This window comes from Salmo salar, unplaced genomic scaffold (assembly GCF_905237065.1).
Source record: "Salmo salar unplaced genomic scaffold, Ssal_v3.1, whole genome shotgun sequence".
Taxonomy (NCBI): Eukaryota; Metazoa; Chordata; class Actinopteri; order Salmoniformes; family Salmonidae; genus Salmo; species Salmo salar.
Window position 1 is genome coordinate 40,655 of NW_025549462.1, and position 14,029 is coordinate 54,683.

General features: G+C 42.5%; 1 long non-coding RNA gene across 1 annotated transcript; it reads left to right on the forward strand.

The window, feature by feature from the left end:
* Positions 1–213: 213 nt before the first annotated feature.
* Positions 214–5,452, forward strand: LOC123738280 (uncharacterized). The gene is made up of 7 exons (XR_006767481.1): positions 214–372; positions 1,184–1,242; positions 1,694–1,786; positions 2,523–2,549; positions 4,268–4,394; positions 4,496–4,748; positions 5,218–5,452. It is a non-coding gene; the product is annotated as an uncharacterized lncRNA (long non-coding RNA).
* Positions 5,453–14,029: the final 8,577 nt, after the last annotated feature.

Consider the following 14,029-nt stretch of genomic DNA (forward strand, 5'->3'; position numbering starts at 1 on the left):
AAGAGATACATTATTACATGTTCTATTGTGATTACAGTTCAAGACTTTGACAACATATATTCTTTATTAGACTGCACCATCATGTCTCTCTCTCCACCTGGGCCTCCACCTGCACAATCATGTCTCTCTCCACCTGGGCCTAATATCAGAATATATTCAAAGCAGCTGATAACTAGTTCACGTGCTACAATTGTTAGGGTCAGAGCAGGTGGAGTGAGACTGAGGCTGGTCAGAACAGTATTTAAAGTGTCACCTCACCCAGGTTCAATCGGCTCTGACCATCACAGAGAAGATCTTTCACTCACCTCTCAACAGGGAAGACCCTTCACTCTCACCTCTCAACTCAACGTCCACTTGTCTTACTCTCCGGCGGTAAGGGATACTTCATGTCTTATCAGAACAGTTGTCTCCATCTCTCTTTCTCAGCTGCAGACCTGGGAACAAATACGCGTATTTAAGTATTTAGTATTTGTATATTTTCAAATAATGTGGTGTAATTCAATTACTTCAATTTGAAGGTATTCAAAAATATTCTCAAAAAACATAATATAAATGCTAGGCAATTTGTAACATTACAAATATCTCTAGTACCAAACAAACCAGGGTCCAAATACATTACAAATACCTCTAGTACCAAACAAACCAGGGTCCAAATACATTACAAATACCTCTAGTACCAAACAAACCAGGGTACAAATACATTACAAATACCTCTAGTACCAAACAAACCAGGGTCCAAATACATTACAAATACCTCTAGTACCAAACAAACCAGGGTCCAAATACATTACAAATACCTCTAGTACCAAACAAACCAGGGTCCAAATACATTACAAATACCTCTAGTACCAAACAAACCAGGGTCCAAATACATTACAAATACCTCTAGTACCAAACAAACCTGGGTACAAATACATTACAAATACCTCTAGTACCAAACAAACCAGGGTACAAATACATTACAAATACCTCTAGTACCAAACAAACCAGGGTACAAATACATTACAAATACCTCTAGTACCAAACAAACCTGGGTCCAAATACATGGAGCATTAAAGTACTTGTATGAAAGTTTATAAAAACATTTTAGAACCTTCTGTTTTTACAATCTATTTACATGTATTGCTTTTGGAGGTTGTGTTGTATTACTGTATTTAACTTAAGTATTATATTCCTCTTTCAGTCACTGTGACATTTTTATGAAGCTGCTACAGTTGATCTCTCAGCTAACCAACTCCAGTGGTAAGCTACCTGATAGTTAGAATACAACTGTTTGAACACTGAAATTGCTTCTTGAGATAAGAATGTCATATAGAAGAGATAGCAGTAGAGATATACATTAGCCTAAATGAATGTTAGGACATTTGGTCCTCATCAGTGGCCTTTCAAGAATAAAATGTTTATGACTCCTCTGGATTTTGGAATGTTATGGCTTTGAAGTCGGAATTCAATCATAACAGATGTTTTTCCGCACTATAATTTCAGAAGAGTGTTTGATTTGAACAGCAGTGTTTCTGGGATGTTTACACTTGATTTAGACAAACAGTCCTGTGGTGTGACCAGTTCAGTACTGACCTAAAATTAGGCCGATGATTAAATCATGTCAATTCACCGTAACAATTTCAAGTGAAAACCAAGCACACTTCTGAAGGAAGTGCAGCAGAGTCACATGAACTGATATTTTTCTTTCCAGCATTTCCCCTGAACTGCCATGATGATGAGAATGAAGCTGACCTTCCTTTTGGCCATCTTACTTTTTCAACTGACCATCTCGGTTGAAGGAGGGGTAAGTGACTGTAAATAAATGCTTTTAAAACACACAATTCAGGGGTTAATCTCCAAATCTACCAGTATGATATTTACCGTCTTGTTAGTATGTGTCCAACAAAAGTGAGAAACGTTTTTTAAAGTAATCTACAGTGCACTCTTAGCTAAAAGGGTTATTTGGCTGTCCCATCGGAGACCACTTTTGATTCCAGGTAGAACCTCTTTGGAAAGGGTTCTACATTGAACCCAAAATGGTTCAACCTGGAATGAAAAGGGTTCCAGCTGGAACCAAAAAGGGTTCTTCAAAGGGTTCTCCTATGTGGAAAGCTGAAAAACATTTAGGTTCTAGATGGCACCTTTTTCTAAGTGTGTACATGGCTAATTGAACATTTTTTTATTGCAAGTCATTGAAATAGTTATGGTTTTGTTCTGAAACAAGTGTCCCTCTTTTATACTAACGGGAGTATGTTTAGGACAGCTCAACAGGTGGCTAAAAAGGGGAAAAAAAATAAACGCTACAAACATTGATAAAACGTTAGTTATGTTAATTGTCTTGTTATATTGTCTGTATTTGGCCTACTATCTTGCTAGCTATTCAGGTTCTAGATAGCACCTTTCAGAGGCAGCTGTTTATCGTTGTCTCATTTAGGTTCTAAGAGTGTACATGGCTAATTGAACAATTTTTTTTTTTTTTTATTGCAAGTGATTGAAATAGTTATGGTGTTATAACAATTCTGTCTCTGTTATACTGACAGGGGACTGGGTCTGAGCCGGCTAAACAGGTAAAAACATGTTAACTCTACAAACATTGAAACAACATTAGTTATGTGATTTGTGTCTGGTTATATTGTCCTTGTAATATTTGGCCTACTGTCTTGCTAGCAGTGGTGGGCACCAATATTGATAGTAATATATTATATTGATATTGTTATGAGGAAGACATTATGATATCGGTTTATTCTTCCTCTTAGCCTGCAGTATTATGTAAAATAAATAATACATTACTGTTAGTAAATCATTTCCCAAAAATGGAACCACACAATTCAGGGGCTAAGCTCCAAATCTACCAGTATGATATTTACCATCGTGTTAGTACGTGCAACAAAAATGAGAAGTTTGAAAAGTATTCTACAGTGCATGGCCAAATGAGCATGTTTATTAGGCAAAGCTGATAGCATCAACTGAAATTGCACCAATTTCATTCAAACAAAATGTGTATTTCAAGTGGAACTGACACCATTTTAACTACTTTGCAGATATGAAACAGGCAACCAACAGACAATCATAATACCAATTTTATAAGAGGTTTAAAAAAGGGGTTATTTTTGACAAAGTTCCATTATGTATAGTAAGGCATTGTTGGCAGAATAGATGAATGCAGTCAATGCATGATTAATATAATTGACCAATACATTGCTTCGAGGTTTAATAAGTATTGATATCAGGTTGTACCAGCTGTCATTTACATTCTTTACTGCCTCCAGTCATTTGGATGATGCACTTTTTCAGTGTCAAAAACAGACAAAAGTAAGTGGCAATATCAACACAATCAAACTAGTAAGGGTAATGATCACAAGTCATAATGTCTTGCTTATCTATTTATGTATTTAGCAAGATAAACATATAGAGCCTTGTAGCTAGCTGCTGCAAGGATGTAATTTCATCGCCTATACGAGTGGGTGAGCATGGGCGAGTGGCTTTTTAAAAATATATTTTTTTATCCCCCCAAAACATGTTTTGCAGCTTCGGTGGCTACCACATTTGGTAGCTAGCAGGAAATGTCACCGCCAAATTACATAATTTTAGATAGCTCAAACAGTTGTTTCATTGTCATGGAGGGCGGTCATATGTGCTAGCAAAGCAGAGGTCCTGGGTTCGAGCCTCTTGTGAGCCGAAACGGTACTCGCTAAGGAAGTCTTCGACTAACCTGTGCCCCCACACATTGACTCTGTACCCGTACTCCCTGTATATAGCCTCCACATTTACTCTGTATCCCCTGTATATAGCCTCGCTACTGTTATTTTACTGCTGCTCTTTAATTATTTATTATTTTAAACTTCGATATTTTTTACTTTCACTTATTTTTCATAAAACTGCATTGTTGGTTTAGGGCCTGTAAGCATTTCACTTTAAGGTTAGGATCACCACTTTATTTTAAGAATGTGAAATGTCAGAATTATAGTAGTGATTTATTTCAGCTTTTAGTTCTTTCATCACATTCCCAGTGGGTCAGAAGTTTACATACACTCAATTGGTATTTGGTAGCATTGCCTTTAAATTGTTTACCTTGGGTCAAATGTTTTGGGTAGCCTTCCACTAGCTTCCCACAATAAGTTGGGTGAATTTTGGCCCATTACTGCATTGGTAATAAGTCATAATTTTACTGCGTAAGTAATAAGCCACATTTTATTTACAAATGGGTAAGGGTTCTGTATAGCCATTTATTTCAGACAAGCATTAAACAATATTTGATTCCCCATGTAATAATTCTTCATTTCAGTTTCACTTTGGAGATATCATTCAATTCCGACGTCCAAGTCTCAACCACTATGGAATTTATGTGGGTAATGAAATAATTGACCAAGGCAAACAAAAAGTCGGACAAGATCTTTTTAACCGAAAGAATGGTAAATGTATTTCACTAATTCTAATTAATCAATAAAAGAGGATTTGGAGCAGGGTTGGCCTATACATTCTTTTATAACATGGCTTTATTTTCTTTTTGAAGACAAGCAAAGTGCGTTTTTTCATCAGTAGAAGTAGAGGAGAAGGAAAACAAAAAGGGTGAAGATGGTAAACCTGTACCAGCTATACAAGATAACCACTGGGATACCAAAGAAGGCTACACCTTACAGACTAAGGAACAGATTATTGCTAAAATTAAGGAGCTCTTGGCGGATTGTAATACGTATAACGTCTTTAAAAGGAATTGTGAGCATACAGCAACATACATTCGCTATAATCGAGCAGTCTGCAACCAGGTACGTTTTTTTTGTTATTCCCACTTTTGAATATTAATAACAGTTAGCCTACAGCGTGTTCTGAATCTTTCAAATGCATATTTCAATCCACCAAAAACATACTGTGTAAACTATGTGGATTTTGTAACTACTGTATAATGAGACAATAGAAATATAACAATGCATTTACCTTCCCAGTGTCAAGGCCCGACTCTCAATTCACCAGAATACGCTGTTGAAACTATTACTACCTCAATGAGAGGATAATTTAGAGCTTTGTTCTCCAATCCTGGTCTTGGGGATTCACTGGATGTGTAGGCATTTGTTCCCTCTCAGTACCAACTGATTCAACTAAACAACTTTCATCAAGAATTTAGCTGCATTGTGTGTAGTGCTGGGCTGGAACAAAACCTGCAAACCCTTTGGGGCCAAAGGAAGACCACTGGATTAGAGGATGATTATCTTTCTCTCTCTTTTAAATGGTCTACAGGAAGGTGCACCTTTACTAGCTAGGGCTGGTGCCAAATTGACCAAACAAGGCAAAGGAGGTCAAAACATGAAGAAAGGATGGGCTAGAAGAGGTCTTGGTCTCCTGCGTGATGAAACCGGTGCCAACCAGGGTGCACCCGCTGCTTGATTTCTTAACCTCTCAGATGTTCTCTCTCTTCCATCCTCTGTCTCTGTATGAAGTGAGGTCTTAATAATAAAGAAACAATTCTTGCTCATGTTTTATGTCTGTTTTATTGTCTGACTGCATCCACATCCAGTGTTGAGACTATACACTGTTTAAAATGGATAAAGGGTTTGTTGAGTGATTTATTGGTAATATGGTGTTTTACTGTAAGATGAGGAAATGTTGCAGACTTTACAGTAAGCAGCATGTGGACATGATTATCACTGATGTAATAGTTTAACTTTAACACTAGATGGCGGACAATGTACAACAAAGACATGTGGTCTAGTGCCCTCAAATTCAATTCTGGATCTCGACGCCAGTTCGGCTGCATTTTTATTCATTCTTCCCTTCTAATCAGGGACGGATTTGTACCTGGGACACCAGGTGGATGCAATTAATTATCAGGTAGAACAGAACCAGCAGTCTAGTGTATTACAGTAGACTATTATGGGAAAAGTACACGATAACTAATTGTGAACTACATTTTTAGTTTTTTTTTAACTACATGATAACTAATTGTTAACTACATAAATACTTGCAAACTACATGATAACTGCTAATATGACCTAAGTGGACCCCTGACCCATAGCTGCTGGAAGTTATGGGTTGGGGGGGAAGCTGAATAAAGTACCGAGGAGTTTGTTTCTCCACTTATACAGGAGTAATAAAGCCCCTCCCCAAACAAGCCCTGTTATATAATTAAAGGAATGACATCCTTTAAGAATACTGGTGACATCACAGGTATTCCACAGAGATAACAAACTCAGCTTGTGTGTGTGTGTACATGCGTATGTCTGATAGCCATGCTCTTCTGTCAAGATTTGTCATCCAGTAGCCCAGTAAAGTCCCACTGGAGGGTAAAGGTTTTATGGAGGGTATATCTCCGGTATGACGGAGGGTATATATCAGGTATGATGGAGGGTATACAGTAGGTATGATGGAGGGTACATATCAGGTATGATGGAGGGTATACAGCGGTTATGATGGAAGGTTTCCAGTAGGTATGATGGAGGGTATACAGTAGGGTGTATGGAGGGAATACAGTATGTATGACCGAGGGTATCCAGTAGGTATGATGGAGGGTATGATGGCGGGTATGCAGTAGGTATAATGGAGGGTATACAGTGGGTATGATGGAGGGTATACAGTGGGTATGATGGAGGGTATACAGCAGGTATGAAGGAGGGTATCCAGTAGGTATGATGGAGGGTATACATCAGGTATGATGGAGGGTATACAGCAGGTATGATGGAGGGTATACATCAGGTATGATGGAGGGTATACAGCAGGTATGATGGAGGGTAAACAGAAGGTATGATGGAGGGTATACAGTAGGTATGATGGAGGGTATACAGCAGGTATGATGGAGGGTATACAGCAGGTATGAAGGAGGGTATACAGCAGGTATGATGGAGGGTATACAGCAGGTATGAAGGAGGGTATCCAGTAGGTGTGATGGAGGGTATACAGTGGGTATGATGGAGGGTATGCAGTGGGTATGATGGCGGGTATGCAGTGGGTATGATGGAGGGTATACATCAGGTATGATGGAGGGTATACAGCAGGTATGATGGAGGGTAAACAGTAGGTGTGATGGAGGGTATACAGTGGGTATGATGGAGGGTATGCAGTGGGTATGATGGCGGGTATGCAGTGGGTATGATGGAGGGTATACATCAGGTATGATGGAGGGTATACATCAGGTATGATGGAGGGTATACATCAGGTATGATGGAGGGTATACAGTAGGTATGATGGAGGGTATACATCAGGTATGATGGAGGGTATACAGCAGGTATGATGGAGGGTAAACAGCAGGTATGAAGGAGGGTATCCAGTAGGTGTGATGGAGGGTATAAAGTGGGTATGATGGAGGGTATGCAGTGGGTATGATGGAGGGTATACATCAGGTATGATGGAGGGTATACAGTAGGTATGATGGAGGGTATACAGTAGGGTGTATGGAGGGAATACAGTAGGTATGACCGAGGGTATCCAGTAGGTATGATGGAGGGTATACAGTGGGTATGATGGCGGGTATGCAGTAGGTATAATGGAGGGTATACAGTGGGTATGATGGAGGGTATACAGTGGGTATGATGGAGGGTATACAGCAGGTATGAAGGAGGGTATCGAGTAGGTATGATGGAGGGTATACAGTGGGTATGATGGAGGGTATACAGTGGGTATGATGGCGGGTATGCAGTGGGTATGATGGCGGGTATGCAGTGGGTATGATGGAGGGTATACATCAGGTATGATGGAGGGTATACATCAGGTATGATGGAGGGTATACATCAGGTATGATGGAGGGTATACATCAGGTATGATGGAGGGTATACAGTAGGTATGATGGAGGGTATACATCAGGTATGATGGAGGGTATACAGCAGGTATGATGGAGGGTAAACAGAAGGTATGATGGAGGGTATACAGTAGGTATGATGGAGGGTATACAGCAGGTATGATGGAGGGTATACAGCAGGTATGAAGGAGGGTATCCAGTAGGTGTGATGGAGGGTATACAGTGGGTATGATGGAGGGTATGCAGTGGGTATGATGGCGGGTATGCAGTGGGTATGATGGAGGGTATACATCAGGTATGATGGAGGGTATACAGCAGGTATGATGGAGGGTAAACAGTAGGTGTGATGGAGGGTATACAGTGGGTATGATGGAGGGTATGCAGTGGGTATGATGGCGGGTATGCAGTGGGTATGATGGAGGGTATACATCAGGTTTGATGGAGGGTATACATCAGGTATGATGGAGGGTATACATCAGGTATGATGGAGGGTATACATCAGGTATGATGGAGGGTATACAGTAGGTATGATGGAGGGTATACAACTGCTTTTGTATGGAGGGTATACAGTAGGTATGATGGAGGGTATACATCAGGTATGATGGAGGGTATACAGCAGGTATGATGGAGGGTAAACAGAAGGTATGATGGAGGGTATACAGTAGGTATGATGGAGGGTATACAGCAGGTATGATGGAGGGTATACAGCAGGTATGAAGGAGGGTATCCAGTAGGTGTGATGGAGGGTATACAGTGGGTATGATGGAGGGTATGCAGTGGGTATGATGGCGGGTATGCAGTGGGTATGATGGAGGGTATACATCAGGTATGATGGAGGGTATACAGCAGGTATGATGGAGGGTAAACAGTAGGTGTGATGGAGGGTATACAGTGGGTATGATGGAGGGTATGCAGTGGGTATGATGGCGGGTATGCAGTGGGTATGATGGAGGGTATACATCAGGTTTGATGGAGGGTATACATCAGGTATGATGGAGGGTATACATCAGGTATGATGGAGGGTATACATCAGGTATGATGGAGGGTATACAGTAGGTATGATGGAGGGTATACATCAGGTATGATGGAGGGTATACATCAGGTATGATGGAGGGTATACAGCAGGTATGATGGAGGGTAAACAGCAGGTATGAAGGAAGGTATCCAGTAGGTGTGATGGAGGGTATAAAGTGGGTATGATGGAGGGTATGCAGTGGGTATGATGGAGGGTATACATCAGGTATGATGGAGGGTATACAGTAGGTATGATGGAGAGTATACAGTAGGGTGTATGGAGGGAATACAGTAGGTATGACCGAGGGTATCCAGTAGGTATGATGGAGGGTATACAGTGGGTATGATGGCGGGTATGCAGTAGGTTTAATGGAGGGTACACAGTGGGTATGATGGAGGGTATTCAGCGGGTATGATGGAGGGTATACAGCAGGTATGAAGGAGGGTATCGAGTAGGTATGATGGAGGGTATACAGTGGGTATGATGGAGGGTATACAGTGGGTATGATGGCGGGTATGCAGTGGGTATGATGGCGGGTATGCAGTGGGTATGACGGAGGGTATACATCAGGTATGACGGAGGGTATACATCAGGTATGATGGAGGGTATACATCAGGTATGATGGAGGGTATACATCAGGTATGATGGAGGGTATACAGTAGGTATGATGGAGGGTATACATCAGGTATGATGGAGGGTATACAGCAGGTATGATGGAGGGTAAACAGAAGGTATGATGGAGGGTATACAGTAGGTATGATGGAGGGTATACAGCAGGTATGATGGAGGGTATCCAGTAGGTATGATGGAGGGTATACAGTAGGTATGATGGCGGGTATATATCAGGTATGATGGAGGGTATACAGTAGGTATGATGGAGGGTATACAACTGCTTTTGTATGGAGGGTATACAGTAGGTATGATGGAGGGTATACATCAGGTATGATGGAGGGTATACAGCAGGTATGATGGAGGGTAAACAGAAGGTATGATGGAGGGTATACAGTAGGTATGATGGAGGGTATACAGCAGGTATGATGGAGGGTATACAGCAGGTATGAAGGAGGGTATCCAGTAGGTGTGATGGAGGGTATACAGTGGGTATGATGGAGGGTATGCAGTGGGTATGATGGCGGGTATGCAGTGGGTATGATGGAGGGTATACATCAGGTATGATGGAGGGTATACAGCAGGTATGATGGAGGGTAAACAGTAGGTGTGATGGAGGGTATACAGTGGGTATGATGGAGGGTATGCAGTGGGTATGATGGCGGGTATGCGGTGGGTATGATGGAGGGTATACATCAGGTTTGATGGAGGGTATACATCAGGTATGATGGAGGGTATACATCAGGTATGATGGAGGGTATACATCAGGTATGATGGAGGGTATACAGTAGGTATGATGGAGGGTATACATCAGGTATGATGGAGGGTATACATCAGGTATGATGGAGGGTATACAGCAGGTATGATGGAGGGTAAACAGCAGGTATGAAGGAAGGTATCCAGTAGGTGTGATGGAGGGTATAAAGTGGGTATGATGGAGGGTATGCAGTGGGTATGATGGAGGGTATACATCAGGTATGATGGAGGGTATACAGTAGGTATGATGGAGGGTATACAGTAGGGTGTATGGAGGGAATACAGTAGGTATGACCGAGGGTATCCAGTAGGTATGATGGAGGGTATACAGTGGGTATGATGGCGGGTATGCAGTAGGTATAATGGAGGGTACACAGTGGGTATGATGGAGGGTATACAGCGGGTCTGATGGAGGGTATACAGCAGGTATGAAGGAGGGTATCGAGTAGGTATGATGGAGGGTATACAGTGGGTATGATGGAGGGTATACAGTGGGTATGATGGCGGGTATGCAGTGGGTATGATGGCGGGTATGCAGTGGGTATGACGGAGGGTATACATCAGGTATGATCGGAGGGTATACATCAGGTATGATGGAGGGTATACATCAGGTATGATGGAGGGTATACATCAGGTATGATGGAGGGTATACAGTAGGTATGATGGAGGGTATACATCAGGTATGATGGAGGGTATACAGCAGGTATGATGGAGGGTAAACAGAAGGTATGATGGAGGGTATACAGTAGGTATGATGGAGGGTATACAGCAGGTATGATGGAGGGTATACAGCAGGTATGAAGGAGGGTATCCAGTAGGTATGATGGAGGGTATACAGTGGGTATTATGGAGGGTATGCAGTGGGTATGATGGCGGGTATGCAGTGGGTATGATGGCGGGTATGCAGTGGGTATGATGGAGGGTATACATCAGGTATGATGGCCGGTATACATCAGGTATGATGGAGGTTATACAGTAGGTATGATGGAGGGTATACATCAGGTATGATGGAGGGTATACAGCAGGTATGATGGAGGTTAAACAGAAGGTATGATGGAGGGTATACAGTAGGTATGATGGAGGGTATACAGCAGGTATGAGGGAGGGTATACAGTAGGTATGAGGGAGGGTATACAGTAGGTATGATGGAGGGTATACAGTAGGTATGATGGAGGGTATACAGTAGGTATGATGGCGGGTATATATCAGGTATGATGGAGGGTATACAGTAGGTATGATGGAGGGTATACAGCAGGTATGATGGAGGGTATACAGTAGGTATGAGGGAGGGTATACAGTAGGTATGATGGAGGGTATACAGTAGGTATGATGGCGGGTATATATCAGGTATGATGGAGGGTATACAGTAGGTATGATGGAGGGTATACAGTAGGTATGATGGAGGGTATACATCAGGTATGATGGAGGGTATATATCAGGTATGATGGAGGGTACACAGTGGGTATGATGGAGGGTATATATCAGGTATGATGGAGGGTATACAGTAGGTATGATGGAGGGTATATATCAGGTATGATGGAGGGTATACAGTAGGTATGATGGAGGGTATACAGCAGGTATGATGCAGTGTATACAGCAGGTATGATGGAGGGTATACATCAAGTATGATGGAGGGTATACAGTGGGTATGATGGAGGGTATATATCAGGTATGATGGAGGGTATACAGTAGGTATGATGGAGGGTCTACATCAGCTATGATGGAGGGTATACATCAGGTATGATGGAGGGTATCCAGTAGGTATGATGGAGGGTATACAGTAGGTATGAGGGCGGGTATATATCAGGTATGATGGAGGGTATACAGTAGGTATGATGGAGGGTATACAACTGCTTTTGTATGGAGGGTATACAGTAGGTATGATGGAGGGTATACATCAGGTATGATGGAGGGTATACAGCAGGTATGATGGAGGGTAAACAGAAGGTATGATGGAGGGTATACAGTAGGTATGATGGAGGGTATACAGCAGGTATGATGGAGGGTATACAGCAGGTATGAAGGAGGGTATCCAGTAGGTGTGATGGAGGGTATACAGTGGGTATGATGGAGGGTATGCAGTGGGTATGATGGCGGGTATGCAGTGGGTATGATGGAGGGTATACATCAGGTATGATGGAGGGTATACAGCAGGTATGATGGAGGGTAAACAGTAGGTGTGATGGATGGTATACAGTGGGTATGATGGAGGGTATGCAGTGGGTATGATGGCAAGTATGCAGTGGGTATGATGGAGGGTATACATCAGGTTTGATGGAGGGTATACATCAGGTATGATGGAGGGTATACATCAGGTATGATGGAGGGTATACATCAGGTATGATGGAGGGTATACAGTAGGTATGATGGAGGGTATACATCAGGTATGATGGAGGGTATACATCAGGTATGATGGAGGGTATACAGCAGGTATGATGGAGGGTAAACAGCAGGTATGAAGGAAGGTATCCAGTAGGTGTGATGGAGGGTATAAAGTGGGTATGATGGAGGGTATGCAGTGGGTATGATGGAGGGTATACATCAGGTATGATGGAGGGTATACAGTAGGTATGATGGAGGGTATACAGTAGGGTGTATGGAGGGAATACAGTAGGTATGACCGAGGGTATCCAGTAGGTATGATGGAGGGTATACAGTGGGTATGATGGCGGGTATGCAGTAGGTATAATGGAGGGTACACAGTGGGTATGATGGAGGGTATACAGCGGGTATGATGGAGGGTATACAGCAGGTATGAAGGAGGGTATCGGTAGGTATGATGGAGGGTATACAGTGGGTATGATGGAGGGTATACAGTGGGTATGATGGCGGGTATGCAGTGGGTATGATGGCGGGTATGCAGTGGGTATGACGGAGGGTATACATCAGGTATGACGGAGGGTATACATCAGGTATGATGGAGGGTATACATCAGGTATGATGGAGGGTATACATCAGGTATGATGGAGGGTATACAGTAGGTATGATGGAGGGTATACATCAGGTATGATGGAGGGTATACAGCAGGTATGATGGAGGGTAAACAGAAGGTATGATGGAGGGTATACAGTAGGTATGATGGAGGGTATACAGCAGGTATGATGGAGGGTATACAGCAGGTATGAAGGAGGGTATCCAGTAGGTATGATGGAGGGTATACAGTGGGTATGATGGAGGGTATGCAGTGGGTATGATGGCGGGTATGCAGTGGGTATGATGGCGGGTATGCAGTGGGTATGATGGAGGGTATACATCAGGTATGATGGCCGGTATACATCAGGTATGATGGAGGTTATACAGTAGGTATGATGGAGGGTATACATCAGGTATGATGGAGGGTATACAGCAGGTATGATGGAGGTTAAACAGAAGGTATGATGGAGGGTATACAGTAGGTATGATGGAGGGTATACAGCAGGTATGAGGGAGGGTATACAGTAGGTATGAGGGAGGGTATACAGTAGGTATGATGGAGGGTATACAGTAGGTATGATGGAGGGTATACAGTAGGTATGATGGCGGGTATATATCAGGTATGATGGAGGGTATACAGTAGGTATGATGGAGGGTATACAGCAGGTATGATGGAGGGTATACAGTAGGTATGAGGGAGGGTATACAGTAGGTATGATGGAGGGTATACAGTAGGTATGATGGCGGGTATATATCAGGTATGATGGAGGGTATACAGTAGGTATGATGGAGGGTATACAGTAGGTATGATGGAGGGTATACATCAGGTATGATGGAGGGTATATATCAGGTATGATGGAGGGTACACAGTGGGTATGATGGAGGGTATATATCAGGTATGATGGAGGGTATACAGTAGGTATGATGGAGGGTATATATCAGGTATGATGGAGGGTATACAGTAGGTATGATGGAGGGTATACAGCAGGTATGATGCAGTGTATACAGCAGGTATGATGGAGGGTATA